Below are 12,062 nucleotides of genomic sequence, written 5' to 3'. Positions count from 1 at the left end.
AAACAAGAACACTCTGGTATTATCTGCCACAAGCTTAGCGCCTGTGGTTACAACCAACTGTGATTTTGCCTGGTTCCCCCCCCCCCCAAATTCTGAGTTAGCGTTGACAGAAGGGCTTCAAGTGCATAACATTGACTAGTTCAGACCGTGAGTGTCAGCGCTGTGATTTCAGAATAGCGTCTAGCACGACTTCATGCCCTGTGCGGGAATACGTCACGTGATCTTGTAGGGTTCGAAATAGTGTCGCAAAAGCTTCTCGATAACTGTTCGTCGGCGTATTGGAGTCGAAACCCAAACACGGTCGCAGGACTGGCACTCGACGTAACGTCATCGAAGATTGTTGGGTCCGCTTTCGTCCCTCCGCTGGTTCTTGACCGGCAGGCGGGTGAGCTGTCGGGCTTCATCGACGCGGTGAAGGTAGGCGGTGACTTCTAGATACACTTCGTCGGTGACGTGCGGCAGCATGGCGTCGAGAGTCGTGGTCGAGTTTCTGCCGCAAATCAGCTTGTACGGTGCGTTCTGCGTTGTTTCATGCACCACCATAGTGTGAGCGAAGGTTACGCATTGGAGGACGGCATTTCACGTATTGTGTTCGATGTCTACATACATCGCTAACATGTCGGTGAGCGTCTTGTTCCCACGTCCGTTAGGCCATTCGTTTGTGCCTTGTAGGCAGTGGTCGCGGCAGGATGTTCTCGACGGAAAATTATGCTACTTCCGCTGCACTACGTTTTGGCAGGGCTTTCGTTTTGGTGTAGCGGTGGCCGGTGGCCACGAAGATCCAATTGTTTACAGTTATTGATGACGGAAAGAGTCGCAACAAATTCACCACAATCTGCTAAAACATTCGGCAAGGACGCTTGATCGGCTGTTATAAACGTTATGGCCTTGCAGGTGTCGTCTTGCGTCGCTGGCAATCACGGAGTGTCTTGACGTAGCGGGCGAAGTCAGTGCTCACGAGTGGCTAATAGCACTTCTGTTGTATTCTTGCGAGTGTACGGGAAAACCCAAACCGCCCGGCTGTCTCATTGTCGTGCAGGGTGTGCAAGACTCCCTACCTTCTCGTTGTGCTACTGGCACAACGAGAATCTAGTTTGAGCGGACTGGGGGGACATTCCTTTTTACGAGGACGTCATTGCACAAGCAAAACCGAGACAATACATGGCGAAATAGCCTGAGGATAACGTCGCTATTTTCTTGTAAGTGCTCCACAAGGTTTTACAACTCCGCATCTGCTCGTTGCTGTTCGGCGGTGTTGTCTGCAGTTATTTTTCTTAGGAAGGCGTCGTCGTCGAGTTCACCTTTCGGTGGCGGGTCAATAGGGCTGCGGGACAGGCAGTCAGCGTCAGAATGCTTCCTCCCGGACTTACGTACCACTGTGATGTCAAATTTCTAGAGTCTGAGACTCCATCACACTAGTTGACCTGATGGATTTTGTAAGTTTGCCAGCCAACACAGGCGTGATGGTCGTTTACCACTTTGGAGCGCCTGCCGCACATTGAAGGCCGAAATTTTTCCGTAGCCCAAGTGACCGCAATGCGCTCTTTCTGCGTCGTAGAATAATTCGCTTCCACTTTTGACAGTGACCACCTAGCGTAAGCTATTGTGGTTTCAACTCCGTCCTTTCTATAACACGGCACCGAGGACTACGCTGCTTGCGTCGCTGTTGATTACCGTCTCAGCATCTTCGTCGAAGTGTGAAAGCACCGGTGCTGACTAAAGCCGTAGTTTCAGCTCCTAAAAAGGCGTCGTCCTGCAAAACTAAAAGCAGCAACGGTATCTCCATTGGTTGCTGCTTTTAGTTTCCGGGATAAGGGCTGATGGACCGGCCCCGGGCTTGGTCAGTGTATGGCCGGTGCTATAGCACCGGCCATACACTGACTGGTTATAGCAACAGGTAGCGACCTGGTGACGGCGAACGGGGTGGTCGTTAAGGGCTTCACTGAGTGGCGGCGAGGCAGTCGGCGATATTGTTAGGGCATTCGCCTTGCTGAGGGCACAGAGCGTTCACGGCAAACCTTCGAAGTCCCGTTTCACGGCATGGGCTCCAGCGGTAAACCTGACCCGCTTTTCCGCAGTGATAGCAGAGCGGACGGTGGTCGGGGGCGCGCCAAGCGTGTCTTCCTTGGAACGCTGCACTGGGCTACTGTCGAGCTGTCTGGCAGCGGCGGCTGCGGAAGACGAAATTTTGGGACTGCAGGGCCCTGGCATGGGCGCGAAGGGGTACCATGGCGGCGGGCGACGGTGGCTTATGTAATCGCGTCTGGCTGGAGTTGCGGCGATTGCGGCTGCAACTGAGGAACTCCAAGTGATCGCTGTAGTTCCTGCTGGACCCTCTCACTGAACGAGGCCAGCTGTGGTTGCGGCGAAGGCAAGCTCTTGCGTAGTTCTTCACGCTCAATGGTCCTGATGGTCTCCGGGAGGTCATCGGGGCCCAGTGTTTGGGTGGCGCCCTGCGGCGTCGTGATCACTTGGCGGTTATATTATGTAGTGCCTATTCACAAGGTTTTCTCAGTCGTCATTGCCTCTCCCAAGAACTCAGCTATGGCCTTCGGCGGGTTGCGGATAAGATCGGCAAAAAAAAGTCTATCTTGTCGCCCCGTATCAAGAAGCGGACTTTTTTTCTCCTGTGGCATTTCTGTGTCGGCCTGCCGGAAAAGACGGGTCATCTCTTGCGAGAAGATAGCGATGGTCTCGCTGTACCGCTGCACTCGGTTTTCTAATGGAGTTTGGGCTCGCTCTTTGCGCACGACGCTTGTGAATGTCTAAAGGAAGCCGTTGCAGAACGGGCGCCACTTTGATAAGGTGGTTTGTCGATCCTGGAACCACGTGCTGGCGCCGTCTGACAATGTGAAAGACATGGCGCATTTTGTGGTCAGTGTTTTAACTGGTAAATTTCATATTTCTCCAGCCAGCTTTCGGGATCCTCATATGTTTATCCTTGGAACGTCGGTGGTTCCTTTTGCTGCTGCAGCACTATTGGTGCTGGCGACACTGGGGCTTCCATTGTAGCTGCTCCCGTGGGCGTGCACTTCCTCATCTTTTCAAGTAGAAGTCCGTAGTACGGTAGCAGATCTTGCTGGCTACAGCCATCTCGCTGGTCCTTGTTGACGTTGGCGTTGTCCTGGGGTGTGGGGCTTGGATCGCGGCATCGTGGTGGCTTTCGTTACCTGAACGCACGGGCACCTCTTCCAGATGGTGCAACACAGCAGTAAAACTCTGAATAGCTTCACTAAGGTTTTTTGGGCTAACCTGTGCCCACAAGAGCAAGTTACACTCATAGCACAACGATAGCTAGAAACACAGCCGGTTATCGTCGAAAATTAATCTGCCGGTGAAGGGCTATGTGCCATGTGACGCAATGAGTATAGTAACCTACTCGTGGGTGGGCCGCCTAGCCCGGCAGTACACTGGTTATTGCTGCTGCGCAGGCCCTCCCCACCAGCCAGTGATGACGGTCAGGATCATCACCGAGCAGAATAGCCTCCCACTGCTCTTCTCAGAGATTTGGAATGGGATCAACTATGGGATTAAATTGGCAAGCGCACACCATGTGGTAGAGGTTAGCTACCTCTCCACAGTGTGGGCATTGCCGGGATTATAGTGTAGGGTACCACTGGTGTAACTTAGCTGGCGTTGGGTATGTATTAGTTTGTAGTTTCCTAAGAGTGTTCTCTTGTAACTTAATGAGGGATTGCTGTGGTGTTGGCTACTCCTTACTGGCTTTTCTGTATGGTGCGAGTTATTCAGCATACACTGCTGAAGCAGTTAGGTCCCAGCACCCTTCATGGTCATCAGGGGGAGACGCCCGGTATAAAACAGCTCCGGGATGGCTGTGAGCGGCTTCGTTTCTTCGGCGTAGGTCTAGGTGACCGGGAAACCAGAGGACTGAGGCTTGGCTGGGTGGATGCTTAGTCAGCAATGACAACCCTGAGCTGTGAAATTATCCATTATTGAAGTTGCGACAGGCGTTCCGGGAGTCAGTGTGCACATCGGCGTTGGGGTTAGATACTATAGCTAATGCAAGAGCTGCTTCCTCTGCGTGAGTGGGTTTGGATGTTTTCATCGAGGCGCAATTCACCATCGATCCTGAAGGCGTTGAGACCACAATAGTCATCACTCTATTTTTTGGCCCTGCGGCGTCCACATAGAGGGTGTTAGGTTGCTCGTCCCATTTCTTCTGCAGGGCTTCCCTTCTAGCCTTTCTCCTTTCGATGTTATATGCGGGATGCATGTTCCGCGGAATGGGGCACACGTTGATGCGTCTCCTCACATCACGTGGTACCTCTTACCTTTGGTCTATCGTATAGGGCAGTTTAATATGGATATTCCGAGCTGATCTCTACCTGGTTTTGTGAGTGCGAGCCTATTGAGTTGTGAGAGGCATTGTGCTTCCCGCATCTCTTTGAGTGTGTTGTGTACTCCTAGAGCCGCGAGATTTGCAGTTGGCATGGAGTTTGGTAGCCCCAGTGCCGTCTTGTAGGCCTTCCGAATCAGTGTCTCCAACTTTTCAATTTCTGACTTGGAGAGGTTAAGAAATGCCGCCCCGTACATTATCCGAGAAATCACGAAAGCCTGCACTAAGTGAATTGCGTCCCTTTTCTTCATGCCATGGTGCTCATTTCTGATAACGGAAGATTTGCTCGGTGGATGTTGTAAGCTTCTTCATAGTGGTGGTGTTCTATCACCCCTGCGGAATATACAGCCCTAGGATCTTTATCTCCGTGGGTTTCGGTACTGATTGGTTGTCTATATATACCGTGATGTTCTGCGTCAGGGGTGTCCTTGGTTTCTTCAGGCTGAGCTACTCGGACTTTTCCTGCGCACACTGGAGGCCTCTTTCCCTGGCGCACTGGCCCACCGTGTCCGCTGCTGCTTATGCTGCGCATAAACCTTCAAGATGTTTTCGCCTGCACCATAATTTCAGTGACGCCCTCGCGCAAGAACCTTCTCCAGTAGCTTTAAAGACTAAGCACAGCGTCCACTTTTTGGACAAGCCTATTCGTTGCGTACAACGGAAGCAGCGCACAAGTTGCACACCGTGAGAGAGAGATAGAGAGAGAGAGAGAAAAAAACAGTGCCTTAGGATTGTCGTACATGGATACACGAGCAAAGCAGTGTGGACCACTGTTGTCGGCGCCGGCTACTACGCTGGTTTTTTGTGCGTTGTTGAATGTTTTAATGCTTCTTCGGGCACAACATGTACACCATGTGCGTATGCAGGTGTACATAGCGTCCCTCTGTAGGATATACCAAAATTCTAGGAACACGCTTTTTGAAGCGACGAGAGTCCACGCCAGCGACACGGAGAGCCGCCTGTGTAATACCATAAAGGTGAGGATTTATGACCGCTTATCGAAAACCAGCCGCAAGAAGAGTGAGTTCCGAAACCATGTGTTGCATTGAATTAGGGCAGTTTATCTTGCACACCATGCTTCTAGCGTGTGGTAACGAACCACAGGCGATAATACACTAGCCGGGGTTCTCTACGACGGAGTCCGCTGTGATAGAAAGCAGAGCATTGGGAGATGTTAAGCTCGAAACGTATTTGGCTTTTGTTGTTCCTCGGTACGTTCCTGCGCAAACGCGCTCTTAATGCTGTAAACTTGTTCGTATGCGCATAACTTACGCGTCGGTTCTTCACAAGCCAGTTTCGTGCTACATGTACAAGTCCACAGCCCAAGAGGCCTAATGGTGTATTTCACGCAAAAATATTATGGTGTTTTACGTGCCAAAACCACGATCTGATTATGAGGCACGAAGTAGTGGGGGACTCCGGAAATTTGGACCACCTGGGATGTTTTACCGCGTACTCAAGTATGCGTAGACGAGTGTTTTCGCATTTCGCCAACATATACTAAACGGAAGCCCTCGGCCTGACAGATCGCTTTGTGCGCTGATATTCAAGGCGCGTGCAAGTATTGAGAATCAGTTTCCGATCTCATGCGCTTCAATAACTCGTGTGGAAGCACTATTTGGGCTTTAGTTACGCTGGGTTTACGAGGAAATTATTTCACCACTCCGTCACAGAAAAACCCGGGTGGTAGTAGTTTTGCGAACTGCGGCTGCGTTTGCGGGTCGTGTCATATGGATGCTGTAGTTATGTCTAACTGCGTAGTGTTTTATCTGAAACTGCAAATTTCTAATTTGAGGCACCCTTTCTAGAAACAAAGAAATTTGCGTACCTGCGTTTTGACAAGTACAGCAAGTCCATGTCTTACGACCGATGCAGGGTTGTCGATGCGGAACGTCGGTATCGGCGAAATAGTTCAGCTCTCTGGCCATGTCTTGGGGAAATCGATGGCTACCGGCATGAAGTATAGTCTGCCGTCTGCTGCTGGGTGAAGAACTTGTGACGAAGACTGTAGCAGCGCCTGCGCAACGTGAAAAAGCCATTCCGGTTGAATATAAATAAAGGAAAGGTAAACGTTCAACGATCGCAAGATCTGATTCACTTACCGTGAAATGTTTTCCACACGAAAAAAAAGGAATGTGCAATTTAGCCATGATGAAACTGTACATGTGGCATTCCGAATGAAATGACACTTGCAGATTGACGGCATATCGACACATGCATTTGTTCATCTTTTTCCGGTGACCGCTTTTCAGCCGCTACCAAACGTTGAACGTTAACGCTTGGCGGAGGACGCGCCTCGAGTTTCTCGAATGGTATCGGTGGTTGTATTCGTTGTCTGTTGTCATGACACATTCTGTGACCAGATTGTACGCGCGACCAGAATTATGCAGTGCGTTATACAAGGTATGCAGGCACCAGTGATTCTGCCGGCAGGCTTAGCACACCCATCAGATTTCGACGATCGCCGACTGTGCTCACCACTACGGTTTTACTTTCAAAGTCACTTTCTGTTGTGGGGTCAGGTTCGCGCAATAAAGAGAGTTTCATGATTCACAGTTTCAGCTCCTTATTTCATCGTCCCTAGAACGTGGCATCCGGTAGAGGCACTTTGCGTTCATGTGCCGGACCTGCCGGCATGGGACCTGGCCGTAGGAACTGCCAGAATATCTAAGCGAACACCAGCTTCGCCTCACATCATTGAACCAGCTGCAGGCTACAATATCTGCCCCCGGAGCAAGAACTTGTTCCTCAGATGAGTGATAAGTGCCACTACAGAAGCCGCAATGGCAACTTCAGTGGCACTTACACCGAACGTGTTGCAGCAGCCCAGTGAACCACCAACCTCCCGCGGGTCTTCATTCGTTACCTGGAAAGCTGGCTGCAAACATACGAAAAGGTCGGCGCGTTCAAGAGCTCCAACTATGACGACAAGCTGCGTCATGTATAGTTTTCCGAAATTAAGCGGCGTAGCCCCCCTCCTTCCTCTCCCCCCGCCCACGCTGCCATAAAGTGACGCAAAACCAGTCCTGAGACTTGACAGCTATTCGGCGGTCAACCCTGGACTGCTGTTGCAATATTATGGCGGAGGTTTCGAAACTATCGCTCACGGGTCTAGGAAAAGGCCACTGAACTGATGGCATGAAATAGCTCGCCATTCTCCCAGCTAAGAGATGGCGGAATATTTTCGCCTTTCTCGTTATTTCGATGCTTGTTTCGAAATCTCAACGTGCTGCCGCTCGAAAGGCCGTGCCGGTATTTTTTCGACGATCCATGTTTCACAGCCATCCCGAAAAAATTCGAAATTTCAATCAAACCGTGCAATAGCCGTTCAATCGATAAGAAATAATAATGTAGCCCGTTATCTCGTGTGGGTTTTATCTTTCATTGTAGAGCACGTTTCGTGCGAAATTGGCAACGGAAGAAGAGAGTCGCAAGAAATAGAAAAATAAGCTATCTATGGAGAGAGAGAGCCGAGGAAACAGTCAAACAGGAAAGGAAAGCTAACGAGCCGTTATTTGTGAAAATATTTATCCACGAGAATCTTTTTATTTAACAAGGAAGTAGAGGAAATGGCGCCGGATGTGAAGAATGGTTCTATGTGTTTTGAATGCATCTTCTAAAGTTATCAATCGAACCGCTTGATGTAGCCACTTCTTAGCTGTGCTTTTGTGGATGTTTTTATAACCTTTTGCGGTGTCCCAGTTTACGTAGAACCGCAGCGTCCAGCGCTCTACGTGGTTGTACGGGACTGGTGGCCAGGCTTCATTAAGCAACTTCCCAAATAACGATACGAGTCGCTTTTGGCACCTAATTTGGTAGAGAAGTATACGAGGGGTACGAAAGAACTGTGATTGTTCCACAAATATATCGTTCTCGATAATTCTTCCAGAGCGAATTAGAAAAACAGTACTAGAAATTTTAATTTTACGCTGTCGCTTGTTTACTCGTTCTTGGCTGTTTCTTTGCTGCGTTTCTTTCTTGCACGAGCCAATTTGATGTGGTTCCTGGTTTGTCATGTAAAGGATAGGTGTATATGACCGGTGTACTTGTGAAATACACCTTATTTCATTTCTCTTTAGCGGGTGTACGCGCCTTTATAGCGAACGGTGGGAATTATTAACGTTTCTGCTAGTAAAATATACCGCCCCTCATTGGCCTAGAAAGGTTACCTTGGCGATGCGCCCCCCTCCCCCTTGAAAAAAATCTTGCGTACGTGCCTCCTCGAAGCGAAGAATTCGCGAAAAGAAGACTTGATGTAGCGACGTATAAGACACTCTCCGCGGTGTAAGGCTAAGAACTACCGACCTTGATGTTCTGGTTGATGATCACAGCGTCACTATCTTAGTCTGTACAGGAGCCGACTGCTCTGTCGGCGCTGGCCCCTTCCTTGTCCGACAAGTTGAGGAAACTCATGAGTGCCTAGGAAGGCCATCAAATCTCGGCAGCTGGAGGACACCTAATAACGCTGACCGGAATCTGCATGGCAAGGGTTACAGTTGATGACCGGACTTACTCTGCGACCGTCGTTGTCTTGGAACAATGCTCATGGGGCGTAATCCTCGGCATATATTTCCTGAGTGAACGTGGTGAAGTCATCGACTTAAAATCGATAAAGCCATGCGATACCGCCGCAGCGTTCTCACTTAATCGCGCCGTAAGTGTACTTGAAGACCGGAGTCAGTATTGCACGTCGCGCCTACATCATGATTTTCGTCGCCATAGAAGCAGCCGGAGGCATCAAAGCCATCGTCGACAGCGACGAACAGCTGCTGGTCGATTGTCAAATCGGCTTTGCAAATGGTATCGCACAGTTAAGCCGAGGAAAAGCAGAACTATTCGTGAAGAATTTCAGCCACGAACGTAAACACCTGAAGAATGCACTAATATGGCATACCCGGAAGAAGTTGCAGCAATCAGCGATGCACTTGATCCCGTTTGGATTTTGCCGAAGATACAACGAAGCTGCATGGCCTTGAACGAATCTTTGATATTTATCCATCTTTTCCCTGTCATATGCAAGAACAGCTCAATGGCATCTTCCTGCTAGATGAGGACTGCTTTTCTTTGTCATCAAAGATCCGAGAAACAGCAGTTGCTAAGCATCGCATAATAACCGAAAGATGCGCTCCACTCCTCCGTCACTGCCTTTACGCTGTTTTGAGGCACAAACATGAATCTTGTGATGCCCAAATAGGGGGACAATGGTTCGTGTACTCGAAGGTTTTAACGGTTCTCTTAGGCGGAGCCTCCGAGAACCCAATTGAGGACAAAGCCGTCGGTTTTGAACACACACACAAATACTTTTAACGAAACTAGAAGCGTAAAAGAAATTATAGAAAGAAATAGAAAGAATAAACAAACTCTCAAACAGACATCACGGCGGTAAGACAAATTTGGGGCTAGTGCGAAGCTAACTAGTGCGCGAGTCCGGGCTCGCCACGATGGCAGGGACGCATAACAGTCTCGATGCGGAGACGCGGCGACGAGTTTGCGCAAGGAGTTGCGTCGGCCTCACCAAAGGTCGTGTTGTAAGTTGACTGATCGGGCGACCGGAGCGTGCGAGCTCTGGCTTGGAGAGGTAAAGCAGGCGGCTTGGTGGCACAAGCAGACGGCGGCGGCGTTCTGGCCGGGCAGCTGGGTGAAGAGCTCGGGCCCGTAGTCCGACTGCTCTTATCCTGCCTATGGGCACAGAAGCTCGAACGCCGGCCTCGGGCAGCAGGCGGCACGACAGACGGGGGCGGCGTTCTGGCCGGGCAGCTGGCGTAGAACTCGGCCCCGTAGCCCGACTGGTCTCGTCCTGCGCACGGGCGCAGAAGCCACCTGCCTTGAGGAGCTGGCGTCACGCTCGGGTGGACGCGACGCAGAGGAACGGGCTGGCAGGAGGCCCCGGTCGGGTGAAGTCCTGGTGGCTCGGGTCCGGAACCGCACGGCCCGTCTTCAACTCCCGGTCCGGTGGTTGACCTCCTCCTGGCGTCGCTTCCTGGAACTCTCCCGGCGTCTCTTCTGCGTCTCCCCCCTTTTGCCAGCGCACCACACTTTTTCTTCTCTCTGGCCGATTAGGCATTCTCCGATTGGCTGCCTGACGCCCCGTGGTCTTTCCTAATTGGTTGGCTTTTCTTCTTTTAGTTGCTTTTTTGCGCCGCCCGTTCAGGTGCCGGACGCTTTTCGGCGTTGTCGTTTTTCTCCTTACAGCACGGAATTCGCCTCGGCGCGCGCACCCCTTGTCGTCTGCTGCTGTCCGACCCGACCACCGCACGATGTCGCGCACCACAGACCACAAATCTATGTGAAACAACAAATTGACGAAAACCTGCACGACAACCACATGCAACTGTCGAAGAGCTCGTGGGCATCTCTTGTATTCTTGGCGAAGAAGAAGAATAGAATTCCGCATTTCTGCGTCGATTAGCGTATAGCCTGAACAAAATGACGAATGAGGTATACGCCTCATTCGTGATGCGAAACTTTGTTACCGATATGCCTCATGGATGCGAAACTTTCGTTACCCAGAGGAACGTTACCGAGAGAAACACTAGTAAAACATGTAACCGCTGCACACCTGAATAATATAGCTAAAGTCCCATAGAATCAACCAGTAAGGTCTCAAAGAGCTATAAAGTTCCACGCCGCCATAAATAATGTTTGTGAATGTTCACCTTGTGGACGTCAATGTATTGTCGGCGGGTCGGTATGGTCGGGTCATGGAAGACCTAGGAACGAACAGCAGGGTAGGCCTAGCGCAGTCTTGTCCCGCACAACCAACGGAAGGCCCAGGGCTGGAATTTGTACCGGTCCAAGTGCAGGGTAGCGTGGCTGGCTGAGGAACCGCCAAGTAAATGGAGCAACCGGGCAGCAGCTGGGCTTCGGGACGGGAGCCCGACGAGCTCTTGCTGCCTGGCACTGCTCGCTTGTGATGATGATGATGATGATGAAGCCTCAATCCTGTGCTGTTCCTCGAGCTTCTCTCGGCACTTCGTTTTTCTCATTCTTCGCGTGTTAAATCGCTACTGGTCAAATTTGCTCGTTCGTCATTTCCGGCTTCTTTTTCTTTACCATCCATTCGCCACACGGAACGATCACTGCCTCTTCGTCGTCTTCGTCGTGCTCGATTCGTTTCGGACAAGCACCACACAGCACCACGGCCACCGCCTACCACATCTGAATACCTCGCACAAGATAACTCCCTCCCCCACTTCTTTGTGAAAGAGAAAACTCTCCTAAACGGGCGTGGGACCGCAAACACAAATATTTCCGCACAAAACAATCCATGAACTAATTTTCTTAATTGTACACTGAGGCACAAATTATTTCACACGGGCAAAAATTCAGTCCACAGCAGTCAACAAACAAGAACACCTTCATATTATCTTTCACAAGCTTAGCGCCTGTGGTTACAACCAACTGTGATTTTGCCTGGTCTCCCCCCCCCCCCCCAAATTCTGAGTTAGCGTTGATAGAAGGGCTTCAAGTGCATAACATTGACTAGTTCAGGCCGTGAGTGGCGGCGTTGTGATTTCAGAATAGCGTCTAGCACGACTTCATGGCCTGTGCGGGAATACGTCAAGTGATCTTGTAGGGTTCGAAATAGAGTCGCAAAAGCTTCTCGGTAACTGTTCGTCGGCGTATTGGAGTCGAAACCCAAACACGGTCGCAGGACTGGCACTCGACGTAACGTCATCGAAGATTGTTGGGTCGGCTTTCGTCC

At 50.6% G+C, this 12,062-nt stretch overlaps 1 long non-coding RNA gene across 2 annotated transcripts in view; it reads right to left on the bottom strand.

Moving 5' to 3' along the window:
• The window catches only part of LOC139049558 (uncharacterized), a 65,972-nt gene extending 54,731 nt beyond the window's left edge, over window positions 1–11,241 (bottom strand). For both annotated transcript variants that reach the window (XR_011508398.1, XR_011508399.1), the window contains exons 1-2: window positions 11,014–11,241; window positions 6,186–6,374 (exon numbers count right to left, since the gene is read on the bottom strand). This is a non-coding gene — a long non-coding RNA (uncharacterized lncRNA). The remainder of the gene's footprint in view (window positions 1–6,185; window positions 6,375–11,013) is intronic.
• Between the last annotated feature and the right edge of the window lie 821 nt (window positions 11,242–12,062).

The sequence above is a fragment of the Dermacentor albipictus genome, chromosome 9, assembly GCF_038994185.2.
Source record: "Dermacentor albipictus isolate Rhodes 1998 colony chromosome 9, USDA_Dalb.pri_finalv2, whole genome shotgun sequence".
Classification (NCBI taxonomy): Eukaryota; Metazoa; Arthropoda; class Arachnida; order Ixodida; family Ixodidae; genus Dermacentor; species Dermacentor albipictus.
This window is presented reverse-complemented; position numbering and strand designations above follow the sequence as displayed.